Below are 14,835 nucleotides of genomic sequence, written 5' to 3' on the forward strand. Positions count from 1 at the left end.
CGGAGCACTTAACAAGAAATAGAGGAGTTATAGAAAGGATCCCTTCATTCTTTATGTTCGTCCCCAAATGGCACCCTATTCCCTTTTATAGTGCACTACTTTTGACCAGGGCCCTATAGGGAATAGGGTGCCATTTGGGACACAATGTTTACTTTTTCGTTATGTAGAGCAGACAGGTGACAGAGCAGAGAGAAGAGCGTGTGTTCCCTCCAAGCTACATCTGAACTCTTTCAGCTGCAGGGTGGAAGAGATAGCATGTCATCTCTCTGCAAGCCCTCTGTCCTATGGTGGAAGAGATAGCATGTCATCTCTCTGCAAGCCCTCTGTCCTCTGCCCTAGACGCCTGAGAAAAAACAACACGTTTTTTTTTCACTGTCCTAGATATTCATAAGGAACTGGGGATAACGGTGCAATGGTTAGTGTTCTTTATTACAGTGACCCCCGTATGGTTTATTCACTGTGTCTACATCTCTCGGGCCTGGTAGTTAGTTACCCCAGAAATAATGTTATATATTTAAGTACTGCCAATGTTGTAGTGGTATGATGTTACAGTTCACTTTGTATTGAGATCCACTAAGCGTTCTTAGTGTTCATCATAAGGTAACCTATGACTATCTGAAGACTGTTGTTTCAGTCAGTCATAGGTGTTGCTGGATGTGCTGCAACAAGGACCATGAATCGGTGTACTTGTCACCTTTTACATGTGTTATAATCTAGGGGACAGGATGGACTGTCGCCTGGTTATGGGGTAGAGAGGATACTTTGTTGTGTCAGTGAAGCCGTAGTGGTGAGATCCACCATCATTCCCGTGTTTTCCTGTTGCTACACAGTTACTAATGTGGCCCCACAATAAACCTATTCTTCCCTCCAGAGTCATGGGTGGCTGGAATTCATTACTGCATATGAATCTCTGTCTCTCTGTCTCTCTTGAGAGCCCAGCTACTATTGCCGATGAACTTCACCATACAGTACTATAGTAGTAAGGTTAACCTAACATATATATCCAGGTAGCCTAGCGATTTAAGAGCGTTGAGCCAGTAACTGAAAGGTTGTTGGTTTGAATCCCCGAGCCGACTAGCTGAAAAAAATCTGTCGATGCGCCCTTGAGCATGGCACTTAACCCTTATTGTTCCTGTAAGTCGCTCTGGAGAAGAGCATCTGCTTAATGAGGTTAATGTAAATAGTAATAGCAGCCAGCAAACCTGTGTCCTAAAGAAACAGAACAGAACTGGAATTCACTCTGCTTATGTATTTAAGTAAACATTTATGTAGGCTAATGAACCTCTCTGTCTCTGTCTCGCGCCTATGCCTCCGAATGCTGATGAACATATCTTCATACTACAATGGCTATAGGAATGAACATGTGACTGCTGTAACAGCTAGCTGTAGGAATGAACATGTGACTGCTGTAACAGCTAGCTGTAGGAATGAACATGTGACTGCTGTAACAGCTAGCTGTAGGAATGAACATGTGACTGCTGTAACAGCTAGCTGTAGGAATGAACACTTGACTGCTGTAACAGCTAGCTGTAGGAATGAACATGTGACTGCTGTAACAGCTAGCTGTAGGAATGAACATGTGACTGCTGTAACAGCTAGCTGTAGGAATGAACATGTGACTGCTGTAACAGCTGGCTGTAGGAATGAACATGTGACTGCTGTAGGAATGAACATGTGACTGCTGTAACAGCTAGCTGTAGGAATGAACACGTGACTGCTGTAACAGCTAGCTGTAGGAATGAACATGTGACTGCTGTAACAGATAGCTGTAGGAATGAACACGTGACTGCTGTAACAGCTAGCTGTAGGAATGAACATGTGACTGCTGTAACAGCTGGCTAACTGTGTCCTGAAGGAAGAGAAGAGAACAGGGAGAAACAGGCTTGTTCTTGCTCGCTGTGACCCAATTATTCAATTGCCCAGACTCTGTCATAACGCCAACACAACATTTTACACTCCAATTCTTTTCACTTAGCAAATTGGAATTTTTGCCTTTTAAATGAGAGCAAGATAGTTCTGTATTGTTTTCTCTAAGTCGCCTCTCCACCACTACGTCATCGTCGTTAACAGTTGGTAAAAATGGCAAGCGACAGCAGGGAAGTCCTGTATGGCAATAGTATGAGAAGGAAATGGAGGTAGGAATGGTTGAACAGGTGCAATATTTAGCCATCTGAAAGGGGGGGGAGACTGACAGAGACTGATGATTGGAGACTGACGGATGGAGGGAGACTGACAGAGACTGATGATGGGAGACTGACGGATGGAGGGAGACTGACAGAGACTGATGATGGGAGACTGACGGATGGAGGGAGACTGACAGAGACTGATGATGGGAGACTGACGGAGGGAGACTGACAGAGACTGATGATGGGAGACTGACGGAGGGAGGGAGACTGACAGAGACTGATGATGGGAGACTGACGGACGGACGGAGACTGACAGAGACTGATGATGGGAGACTGACGGAGGGAGGGAGACTGACAGAGACTGATGATGGGAGACTGACGGACGGACGGAGACTGACAGACTGATGATGGGAGACTGACGGACGGACGGAGACAGACAGAGACTGATGATGGGAGACTGACTGATGATGGGAGACTGACGGATGATGGGAGACTGACGGAGGGAGGGAGACTGACGGAGGGAGGGAGGGAGACTGACGGAGGGAGGGAGGGAGACTGACGGAGGGAGGGAGGGAGACTGACGGAGGGAGGGAGGGAGACTGACGGAGGGAGGGAGGGAGACTGACGGAGGGAGGGAGGGAGGGAGAGACTGACGGAGGGAGGGAGGGAGGGAGGGAGACTGGCGGAGAAGGACGGACTGAGGGAGGGAGAAGGACGGACTGAGGGAGGGAGGGAGAAGGACGGACTGAGGGAGGGAGGGAGACTGACGGACTGAGGGAGGGAGGGAGACTGACGGACTGAGGGAGGGAGGGAGGGAGACTGACGGACTGAGGGAGGGAGGGAGACTGACGGACTGACGGAGGGAGGGAGGGAGGGAGACTGACGGACTGACGGAGGGAGGGAGGGAGGGAGACTGACGGACTGAGGGAGGGAGGAAGGGAGACTGACGGACTGAGGGAGGGAGGAAGGGAGACTGACGGACTGAGGGAGGGAGGAAGGGAGACTGACGGACTGAGGGAGGGAGGGAGGGAGGGAGACTGACGGACTGAGGGAGAAGAACGGACTGAGCGAGATGGACGAACTGAGGGTGGGAGAGAGGAGAGACGGAGGGAGGGAGGGAGACTGAAGGAGACGGAGGGAGGGAGGGAGCGAGCTTACTGGGAGCACGGAACACCTGGACACACATTCCACAATTCAATATTTGACCTGCCTGCTGTATTCCCAAAGTGTGCGACGTGGAAGATCAGAGATCAGTGGGTTAAAATAAGCAAACCAAGTGAGCAATGAATCACCTTTTTTTAGTATTACAGTGATAAACGTCCTAAATATACAACAGGAGAACTCTCCGGTGCTACTCCACTACAGAAACACTCCAAGATTTAGTATAGATCTACAGCTCTTCTATTCATTTTATCTCACTATAGTGAATGCTCAAAAACCACCACTTCAACACACCGTAGAAACCGTACAGTGCCTTCAGAAAGTATTCAGTCTTTTGACTTTTTATACATTTTGTTGTGTTACAGCCTGAATTTAAAGTGGATTAAATTGAGTTGTTTTGTCACTGGCCTACCCACAATACCCCATAATGTCAAAGTGGAATTATGTTTTTAGAAATGTTTAGAAAATTAATAAAAAAAGTAAAGCTTAAATAAGTGCACGAGTCAACACTGTGTGAAATAGTGTTTTGGTATGACTACCTCCATCTGTATCCCACACATAAAATGATCTGTAAGGTCTCTGTCGAGCAGTGAATATCAAACACAGATTCGACCACAAAGACCAGGGAGGTTTTCCAGTGCCTCTCAAAGAAGAGGACCTATTGGTAGATGGGTAAAATAAAAAATTATGCAGAAATGAATATCCCTTGGAGCACGGTGAAGTTATTAATTACACTTTGGATGGTGCATCAATACACCCAGTCACTACAAAGATACAGACGTCCTTCCTAACTTAGTTGCCGGAGAGGAAGGAAATGTGACTTGTAAGTAAGCATTTCACGGTAAAGTCTACACTTGTTGTATTCGGTGCATGTGACTAATAAAGTTTGTTTTGATTTGAAACCGCTCAGGGATTTCACCATGAGGCAAATGGTAACTTTAAAATAGTTAAGAGTTTAATGGCTATGATAGGTGAAATCTGAGGATGGCTCAACAATTAATAAAATGTATTTATAAAGCCCGTTTTACATCAGCAGATGTCACAAAGTGCTTATACAGAAACCCAGCCTAAAACCCCAATGAGCAAGCAATGCAGATGTAGAAGCATGGTGGCTTGGAAAAACTCCCTAGAAAGGCAGGAACCTAAAGAGGAACCATGCTCTGAGGGGTGGCCAGTCCTCTTCTGGCTATGCCGGTGGAGATTATAAGAGTACATGGCCATTAAGGCTAGATCGTTCTTCAAGATGTTCAAACGTTCATAGATGACCAGCAGGGTCAAATAATAATCACAGCAGTAGTAGAGGATGCAACAGGTCAGCACCTCAGGAGTAAATGTCAGTTGGTTTTTCATAGACAAGCATTCAGAGGTCGAGACTGCAGGTGCGGTAGAGAGGGTGGAAACCGCAGGTCCGGGATAAGATAGCAGGTGCGGTGAACAGGTCTTAGTTCCATAACCGTAGGCAGAACAGTAGAAACTAGATCAGCAGCACGGCCAGGTGGGAAGGGGGCGGGGACAGACAGGAGTCGTCAGGCCAAGTAGTCCTGAGGCATTGTCCTAGGGCTCAGGTTCTCAGGTCCAACGTTGTAGTTACTTCACAATGCTAACCTAAATGACACAGTGAAAAGAAGGAATCTTGTACAGAATAAAAAATATTCCAAAACACGCATCCTATTTGCAACAAGGCACTAAAGTAATGCTGCAAGAAAAATGTGTTAACGCAATTCACGTTTTGTCCCGAATACAATATGTTTTGGGCTAATACAATACAACACATGGCTGAGTACCACTCTCTATATTTTCAAGCATATTGGTGGCTGCACAGTGATGGAAAAGGTCAACCCAGGCAAAATCCTAGAGTAAACCCTGGTTCCCACCAGACACTGGGAGATGAATTCACCTTTCAGCAGGACAATAACCTTAGTAAATGTTCCTAAGTGACCGAGTTACAGTTTTGACTTAAATCTACTTGACAATCTATGGCAAGACCTGAAAATGGTTGTCTAGCAATGATCAACAACCAATTTGACAGAGCTTGAAGAATTTTCTTTAAAGAATAATGGGCACATTCCAGGTGTGGAAAGCTCTTTGAGACTTACCCCAAAAAGACTCACCGCTGTAATCCGAGAGAGAGAGCTGAAACATGGTTCTCTACTGTCTCTCCTCCTTCATGTATTAATAGTGGGAATATGCAGCTACGGCACCCTGCCACCCTCAACACTGAGTAAGTTAAATAAAAAGGCTAACCAGCTGAGTTTGAACCTCCGACCGTAGGCTAGGGCATGGGGTTTCACAATACAAGTTAAAGATACGAGTGCTGTCCTGAGTGCTTAAGGACGGAAGAGGCCTTGATTCGGACCCAGTTCTTGTGACCCGTTGTCTCCAGCTGGGTTCCACATCCATTGGGAGTCCTGCTGAGTTTGTGAGGAAGATTTGAGACTGCTGGCAGCAGCAGTGGTCTGAGTTGATAGGGGTGTCATCTCAGCTGAGTTAGGCTCATTCCGGGTTTTCTCTGGTCGTGTTCAGAGTCTGGATTCCAGGGATGCTATACTATCCGTGATTGGCTCTGACCGTGTTCAGAGTCCGGATTCCAGGGATGCTATACTATCCGTGATTGGCTCTGGAGGGTTTTCAGAGTGTGAATCAGAGGACATCAGAAAATAGTTTTAGGCCCAAGTCCCCCCCTGTACCCAGACTGTGAACTACTCCCCTCTGGGTGCAGGTATAGGACACCCATCAGCAGGAAAAACACAACTAGACAAGCATTTGTGCCAGGTGTGATATCCCTCCTAAATAGCTCGGGCTAATGTTCCTATCGACTCAGTAAGACCAGCAGGCTTTAAAAAACATGTTTTATTTATTATCATTTTATTTTTATTTTTATTGGTATGTAATTGTTATGAATGTTTTTTTATTGTCAATTTTGTTTTGTATTTAAACGCTACTTTAAATGTGTACATGACACTGCAACAAAATGTCCACATGGGGACAATAAAGTCAGTAAGACTGGGCCAGCTAATGACTGGTTTGCTGAGTCGTTTCCTTCTAGTGTGTTGGTAAGGTCCCACAACAGGACGCTGGTGGCGTACATCAACAGGCAGAGGGGGACGCGGTCCCTCCCTATTGGTCGTTGACTCCCCATAGTGTGTTATACCTCGTTCCCTCCTTCAGGTGAATGATTGGTCGTTGACTCCCCATAGTGTGTTATACCTCGTTCCTTCCGTCAGGTGAATATGATTGGTCGTTTACTCCCTCTAGTGTGTTATACCTCATTCCCTCCTTCAGGTGAATATGATTGGTCGTTGACTCCCCATAGTGTGTTATACCTCGTTCCTTCCCTCAGGTGAATGATTGGTCGTTTACTCCCTGTAGTGTGTTATACCTCGTTCCCTCCGTCAGGTGAATATGATTGGTCGTTTACTCCCTATAGTGTCTTATACCTCGTTCCCTCCTTCAGGTGAATATGATTGGTCGTTGACTCCCTATAGTGTCTTATACCTCGTTCCTTCCTTCAGGTGAATATGATTGGTCGTTGACTCCCTATAGTGTCTTATACCTCGTTCCTTCCTTCAGAGAACAGTTATATTCATAACTGTATGTTCTCACAAGGGTCCATTTCAAAGGGTTTACTGTTGTCTTAAGCTATGGGACTTAATCTACACACACACACACGATGACACACACTAAAACGATGAACTTGAAAATCTGTAGTGAGCTGAAAAACAGAGTCTATTGTCCCAGTGGGGTGGGGGGGGGTTGAATATGAGCAGGTGGGGGGGGGGGTTGAATATGAGCAGAAGCCTGGAAGCATCCTGGCTGTCCGTCTTCCTGCTAGGTCTCTGTGTCTCTCTCTGCCAACATTGTGCAAGCCTGGCCGGGCTCCTCGCATGGCATTTTCCTCCTCATTCCCCCTTCTTTCTCCCTAGTGTGTGTGTGTGTGTGTGTGTGTGTGTGTGTGTGCGTCGCCATGAATTACGTCAGTAGTGGGTTTAAAGATAACAACACACACGTTTTGTAAAAGAAGAGATTTGATACTTCTGTTGTTTAATCAGTACAATAAAATAAGTCTCAAATGGAAGGGATTGATTTCCGTATGAAATCTGTGTAAACAGGCTCAATGCATTGCACACACTCCTCTTGAATATCCATCCACCTGTATTGTGAATAGGCGGTCTGGGCTACATCTAAATTTACTTGTATTTTTTAAATTTAACCTTCATTTAACCTTTATTTAACCAGGAAGGGCTCATTTTGAGATTTTCAATCTCTTTTTCAAGAGCGTCCTGGACAAGATAGGCAGCTCCAAGTCCTTATACAATTACAGACAGATAACATGAAAAGTTAGCAGAATTACAGTATAACAAAATCATAAAACAGCAAATTAAAAACATTGACAGGTCAGGGAATCAGCCTCAAAATCCTTCATCAGTGATTTAAAAACACCAATCGGGACAAGTTCTTCCAGTTTAAAAGTATTTTGTAAGGCGTTCCAAGCTGACGCCGCAGAGTACATAAAACACCCTTTTACCAAATTCAGTTCGGACATTTGGAACAGCAGGATAAAGTCCAGCGAACGAAGAGAGAACCCACCACATTTCTGAAGACTAAAAACCCCCAAATAAAATGGTAGTAAACCCATAAATGGCTTTGTAAATAAAAGTATACCAGTAACTGAGCCTACGAGTGACTAGAGGCCAGCCAACCCTGGTATACGAAGTGCAGTGGTGCGTAAGGGTTTTGCAGTTTAAAATAAATCTCAATGTGCCATGGTAAAAGGTGTCAATTGATCTGAAACACTGAGCGGAAGCATTCGTATATATAATATCCCCATAGTCTAGTAAAGGCATAAATGTAGCTGATACTAGCCTCCTGGCTTCAAAAGAAAAACAGGCCTTATTCCTAAAACTTCAGGTAGTCTAGTGGTTAGAGGAGGCAGGTAGTCTAGTGGTTAGAGGAGGCAGGTAGTCTAGTGGTTAGAGGAGGCAGGTAGTCTAGTGGTTAGAGGAGGCAGGTAGCCTAGTGGTTAGAGGAGGCAGGTAGCCTAGTGGTTAGAGGAGGCAGGTAGCCTAGTGGTTAGAGGAGGCAGGTAGCCTAGTGGTTAGAGGAGGCAGGTAGCCTAGTGGTTAGAGGAGGCAGGTAGCCTAGTGGTTAGAGGAGGCAGGTAGCCTAGTGGTTAGAGGAGGCAGGTAGCCTAGTGGTTAGAGGAGGCAGGTAGCCTAGTGGTTAGAGGAGGCAGGTAGCCTAGTGGTTAGAGGAGGCAGGTAGCCTAGTGGTTAGAGGAGGCAGGTAGCCTAGTGGTTAGAGGAGGCAGGTAGCCTAGTGGTTAGAGGAGGCAGGTAGCCTAGTGGTTAGAGGAGGCAGGTAGCCTAGTGGTTAGAGGAGGCAGGTAGCCTAGTGGTTAGAGGAGGCAGGTAGCCTAGTGGTTAGAGGAGGCAGGTAGCCTAGTGGTTAGAGGAGGCAGGTAGCCTAGTGGTTAGAGGAGGCAGGTAGCCTAGTGGTTAGAGGAGGCAGGTAGCCTAGTGGTTAGAGGAGGCAGGTAGCCTAGTGGTTAGAGGAGGCAGGTAGCCTAGTGGTTAGAGGAGGCAGGTAGCCTAGTGGTTAGAGGAGGCAGGTAGCCTAGTGGTTAGAGGAGGCAGGTAGCCTAGTGGTTAGAGGAGGCAGGTAGCCTAGTGGTTAGAGGAGGCAGGTAGCCTAGTGGTTAGAGGAGGCAGGTAGCCTAGTGGTTAGAGGAGGCAGGTAGCCTAGTGGTTAGAGGAGGCAGGTAGCCTAGTGGTTAGAGGAGGCAGGTAGCCTAGTGGTTAGAGGAGGCAGGTAGCCTAGTGGTTAGAGGAGGCAGGTAGCCTAGTGGTTAGAGGAGGCAGGTAGCCTAGTGGTTAGAGGAGGCAGGTAGCCTAGTGGTTAGAGGAGGCAGGTAGCCTAGTGGTTAGAGGAGGCAGGTAGCCTAGTGGTTAGAGGAGGCAGGTAGCCTAGTGGTTAGAGGAGGCAGGTAGCCTAGTGGTTAGAGGAGGCAGGTAGCCTAGTGGTTAGAGGAGGCAGGTAGCCTAGTGGTTAGAGGAGGCAGGTAGCCTAGTGGTTAGAGGAGGCAGGTAGCCTAGTGGTTAGAGGAGGCAGGTAGCCTAGTGGTTAGAGGAGGCAGGTAGCCTAGTGGTTAGAGGAGGCAGGTAGCCTAGTGGTTAGAGGAGGCAGGTAGCCTAGTGGTTAGAGGAGGCAGGTAGCCTAGTGGTTAGAGGAGGCAGGTAGCCTAGTGGTTAGAGGAGGCAGGTAGCCTAGTGGTTAGAGGAGGCAGGTAGCCTAGTGGTTAGAGGAGGCAGGTAGCCTAGTGGTTAGAGGAGGCAGGTAGCCTAGTGGTTAGAGGAGGCAGGTAGCCTAGTGGTTAGAGGAGGCAGGTAGCCTAGTGGTTAGAGGAGGCAGGTAGCCTAGTGGTTAGAGGAGGCAGGTAGCCTAGTGGTTAGAGGAGGCAGGTAGCCTAGTGGTTAGAGGAGGCAGGTAGCCTAGTGGTTAGAGGAGGCAGGCAGCCTAGTGGTTAGAGGAGGCAGGCAGCCTAGTGGTTAGAGGAGGCAGGCAGCCTAGTGGTTAGAGGAGGCAGGCAGCCTAGTGGTTAGAGGAGGCAGGCAGCCTAGTGGTTAGAGGTGGCAGGCAGCCTAGTGGTTAGAGGAGGCAGGCAGCCTAGTGGTTAGAGGAGGCAGGCAGCCTAGTGGTTAGAGGAGGCAGGCAGCCTAGTGGTTAGAGGTGGCAGGCAGCCTAGCGGTTAGAGGAGGCAGGCAGCCTAGCGGTTAGAGGAGGCAGGCAGCCTAGCGGTTAGAGGAGGCAGGCGGCCTAGCGGTTAGAGGAGGCAGGCAGCCTAGCGGTTAGAGGAGGCAGGCAGCCTAGCGGTTAGAGGAGGCAGGCAGCCTAGCGGTTAGAGGAGGCAGGCAGCCTAGCGGTTAGAGGAGGCAGGCAGCCTAGCGGTTAGAGGAGGCAGGCAGCCTAGCGGTTAGAGGAGGCAGGCAGCCTAGCGGTTAGAGGAGGCAGGTAGACTAGCGGTTAGAGGAGGCAGGTAGCCTAGCGGTTAGAGGAGGCAGCAGGCAGGTGGCCTGGCGGTTAGAGGAGGCAGGTGGCCTGGTGGTTAGAGGAGGCAGGTGGCCTAGTGTTTAGAGAGTTGGACTAGTAACCGAAAGGTTGCAAGATCAAATCCCCGAGCTGACAAGGTACAAATCTGTCGTTCTACCCCTGAACAAGTCAGTTAACCCACTGTTCCTAGGCCGTTATTGAAAATAAGAATTTGTTCTTAACTGACTTGCCTAGTTAAATAAAGGTAAAATAAAAAATGTAATTAAAAAGTTTATTAATCAATAGAGATTTATCATTCAAATTATTACCAATATTTTATGTAGTTAGATTGGTAAAAACAAAGTCGAATTTATTGTGTGGCTGTATCTAGTGGTTAGAGCGTTGGACCAGTAACCGAAAGGTTGCTAGATCGAATCCCTCAGCTGACAAGGTAAAAATCTGTCGTTCTGCCCCTGAACAAGGCAGTTAACCCACTGTACCCCCCCCCCCCCCCCCCCCCGCACCTCTCTGATTCACAGGGGTTGGGGTTGAATGGGGAAGACACATTTCAGTTGAATGCCTTCAGGTATCCCCCTTTTCCTTTATAAAACTATTCATCAGTGCATTCGTGGCTTTCTCTGAAAAATGTTGACATCAAAATGGTAATGATATTAAACTCAAATGATGCCCAGCAATTAATCAGAGCAGTTGAGTTTATCTGTCTTGATCATGTGTCATTCTGGGACTTTTTTTCCCCAGGTATCGTTATGGTAGTGAGTATCGTGATGCTAAAACGGGGTATCGTTTTGGTAGTGAGTATCGTGATGCTAAACGGGGTATCGTTATGGTAGTGAGTATCGTGATGCTAAACGGGGTATCGTTTTGGTAGTGAGTATCGTGATGCTAAAACGTGGTATCGTTATGGTAGTGAGTATCGTGATGCTAAACGGGGTATCGTTTTGGTAGTGAGTATCGTGATGCTAAACGGGGTATCGTTTTGGTAGTGAGTATCGTGATGCTAAACATGGTATCGTTTTGGTAGTGAGTATCGTGATGATAAAGGGAGAGAGGTAGGGGGAAAGAGAGGTAGGGGGAAGGAGAGAGAGGGGTAGGGGGAAGGAGAGGGAGGGGTAGGAGGAAGGAGAGGGAGAGGTAGGGGGAAGGAGAGGGAGAGGTAGGGGGAAGGAGAGGTAGGTAGGTAGGGGGAAGGAGAGGGAGGTGGTAGGTAGGTAGGGGGAAGGAGAGGGAGGGAGGTGGTAGGTAGGTAGGGGGGAAGGAGAGGGAGGGAAGTGGTAGGTAGGTGGGGGAAGGAGAGAGGGAGAGAGGTAGGGGGAAGGAGAGGGAGAGAGGTAGGGGGAAGGGGGAGAGGGAGAGGAGGTAGGGGGAAGGAGGGAGGGAGGAGAGGTAGGGGGGAAGGAGAGGGAGAGAGGGAGGTAGGGGGAAGGAGTAGGGGAGAGAGGTAGGGGGGTAGGGGGAAGGAGAGGGGAGAGGTAGGGGAGGAAGGAGAGAGGAGAGGTAGGGGGAAGGAGAGGGAGAGGTAGGTGGGAGAGAGGGGTAGGGGGAAGGAGAGGGAGAGGTAGGGGGAGAGAGGGGTAGGGGGAAGGAGGAGAGGGAGAGGTAGGGGGAGAGAGGGGTAAGGGGGAGGAGGAGAGGGAGAGGTAGGGGGAGGGAGAGGTAGGGGGAAGGAGAGGGAGAGGTAGGGGGAAGGAGAGGTAGGGGGAAGGAGAGGTAGGGGGAAGGAGAGGTAGGGGGAAGGGGAGGGAGAGGTAGGGGGAAGGGGAGGGAGAGGTAGGGGGAAGGGGAGGGAGAGATAGGGGGAAGGGGAAGGAGAGGGAGGGAGGTGGTAGGTAGGTAGGGGGAAGGAGAGGGAGGGAAGTGGTAGGTAGGTGGGGAAGGAGAGGGAGAGAGGTAGGGGGAAGGAGAGGGAGAGAGGTAGGGGGAAGGAGAGGGAGAGAGGTAGGGGGAAGGAGAGGGAGAGAGGTAGGGGGAAGGAGAGGGAGAGAGGTAGGGGGAAGGAGAGGGAGAGAGGTAGGGGGGAGGGGAAGGAGAGGGAGAGGGAGAGGTAGGGGGAAGGAGAGGGAGAGGTAGGGGGAAGGAGAGGGAGAGGTAGGGGGAAGGAGAGGGAGAGGTAGGGGTAGAGAGGGGTAGGGGGAAGGAGAGGGAGAGGTAGGGGGAAGAGGTAAGGGGAAGGAGAGGGAGAGGTAGGGGGAGGGAGAGGTAGGGGGAAGGAGAGGGAGAGGTAGGGGGAAGGAGAGGTAGGGGGAAGGAGAGGGAGGGAGGTGGTAGGTAGGTAGGGGGAAGGAGAGGGAGGGAAGTGGTAGGTAGGTGGGGAAGGAGAGGGAGAGAGGTAGGGGGAAGGAGAGGGAGAGAGGTAGGGGGAAGGAGAGGGAGAGAGGTAGGGGGAAGGAGAGGGAGAGAGGTAGGGGGAAGGAGAGGTAGGGGGGTAGGGGGAAGGAGAGGGAGAGGTAGGGGGAAGGAGAGGGAGAGGTAGGGGGAAGGAGAGGGAGAGGTAGGGGGAAGGAGAGGGAGAGGTAGGGGGAAGGAGAGGGAGAGGTAGGGGGAAGGAGAGGTAGGGGGAAGGGGAGGGAGAGGTAGGGGGAAGGGGAGGGAGAGATAGGGGGAAGGAGAGGGAGAGGTAGGGGGAGGGAGAGGTAGGGGGAAGGGGAGGGAGAGATAGGGGGAAGGAGAGGGAGAGGTAGGGGGAAGGGGAGGGAGAGGTAGGGGGAAGGGGAGGGAGAGGTAGGGGGAAGGGGAGGGAGAGATAGGGGGAAGGGGAAGGAGAGGGAGAGGTAGGGGAAGAGAGAGGTAGGGGAAGAGAGAGGTAGGGGAAGAGAGAGGTAGGGGAAGAGAGAGGTAGGGGAAGAGAGAGGTAGGGGAAGAGAGAGGTAGGGGGAGACAGAGACGGAGAGAGAGAGAGAGAGAGAGAGAGAGAGAGAGAGAGAGAGAGAGAGAGAGAGAGAGAGAGACAGAGAGACAGAGAGACAGAGACAGAGACAGAGACAGAGACAGAGACAGAGAGAGAGAGAGAGAGAGAGAGAGAGAGAGAGAGAGAGAGAGAGAGAGAGAGAGAGAGAGAGAGAGAGAGAGAGAGAGAGAGAGAGAGAGAGAGAGAGAGAGAGAGAGAGAGAGAGAGAGAGCCAACCTTTATGTAACCATTCCTCTTCACCGGCAGCTTGAGTGCATGTGCAGCAGTGTGTGTGTGAGTACTACAGTAAAAGACAGGGATCACTCTCCTCTGTCCTGGCTACATTCAAAGACAATTCCTCCCTAAAGGGTCTGTCCTGAAAGAGGTGAATGAAAGAGCGAACATCAGCGGGAAAGCATCATGTTTGTTTTCTCCTCTGTTCCATCAGTGTGGCTAATGGACTAGTACCTTTAGGACTGACTGACTGGCTGGCTGGCTGGCTGGCTGACTGACTGACTGGCAAGAAGGTGAGTTCTCCTCTTCTCTCCTTTCTCCATGTACCCCCTCCCTCCCTCCCACCTCCTAGCTTCACGCCATAGAAACGTCAACCAGCACAGAGGAGCTGGTGCTGCTCAGCTTGCTCCATCTCTAACTAACCCAGGCATGCTCAGGATGTATGTACTCTGTTCTCCATTTCCTCTCCGTCTTTCCTCTCCTCCGTCTTTCCTCTCCTCTGTCTTTCCTCTCCTCTTTCTTGTCCTCCACTTCACACGCTGACTGAATGCCCGCTGCTCATTGAGAGACGAGCTGTGTGGATGACTTCCTCTCCCCTGTCAGAGCCAGAGATCTGTTGTGAAGTGGTGTGATGGGAGGAGTCAGAGGAGGCACGGCAGCATTGGAAACCACTTCTGTGTTATGCTAGTTTTGCTCCAACTAGCTCTCCCTGTACGCTTCTACCTCTCTCTCTGTCTCGCTCTCTTTCTCGGTCTCTCTTGGTCTCTCTCTGTCTCTCTCTCTCTCTCGGGTCTCTCTCTTGGGTCTCTCTCGGTTTCTCTCATGCGTTCTCTCTCTCTCACTCTGTCTCACTCTGTCTCTCTCGGTCTCTCTCGCTTTCGCTCTCTCACTCGGTCTCTCTCGGTCTCTCACTCTCTCTCACTCTGTCTCACTCTGTCTCTCTCGGTCTCTCTCGCTTTCGCTCTCTCACTCGGTCTCTCTCGGTCTCTCTCGGTCTCTCTCGGTCTCTCACTCTCTCTCACTCTGTCTCACTCTGTCTCTGTCGGTCTCGCTCTCTTACTCGGTCTCTCTCGGTCTCTCTCTCTCTCGGTCTCTCTCGGTTTCTCTCGTCCTTTCTGTCTCTCTCTCACTCTGTCTCACTCTGTCTCTCTCTCTCTCTCACTCTGTCTCTCTCGCTTTCGCTCTCTCACTCTGTCTCACTCTGTCTCTCTCGGTCTCTCTCGCTTTCTGTCTCTCTCTCGGTCTCTCTCTCGGTCTCTCTCTCTCTCGGTTTCTCTCGTCCTTTCTCTCTCTCTCTCGGGCTCTCTCGGTCTCTCTCTCTCCCTCTCTGCTGCATGTGAACTTTGCTCCTACAGTACACTACTACCTCTCCCTGTAAACTGT

The 14,835-nt window shown here is 49.9% G+C and overlaps 1 protein-coding gene across 5 annotated transcripts in view; it reads left to right on the forward strand.

Annotated features, from left to right (window-relative positions):
- The window catches only part of LOC139548411 (rho guanine nucleotide exchange factor TIAM1-like), a 219,770-nt gene that overhangs the window by 62,172 nt on the left and 142,763 nt on the right, over window positions 1-14,835 (forward strand). For 2 of the 5 annotated variants that reach the window (XM_071358091.1, XM_071358092.1), the window contains exon 2: window positions 13,667-13,745. The exons of the other annotated variants lie outside the window; for them this stretch is intronic. The gene's annotated coding sequence lies outside the window, so the exon portion shown is untranslated. The remainder of the gene's footprint in view (window positions 1-13,666; window positions 13,746-14,835) is intronic. 5 annotated transcript variants of the gene reach the window in all.

Source organism: Salvelinus alpinus, chromosome 21 (genome assembly GCF_045679555.1).
Source record: "Salvelinus alpinus chromosome 21, SLU_Salpinus.1, whole genome shotgun sequence".
In the NCBI taxonomy this organism is placed as follows: Eukaryota; Metazoa; Chordata; class Actinopteri; order Salmoniformes; family Salmonidae; genus Salvelinus; species Salvelinus alpinus.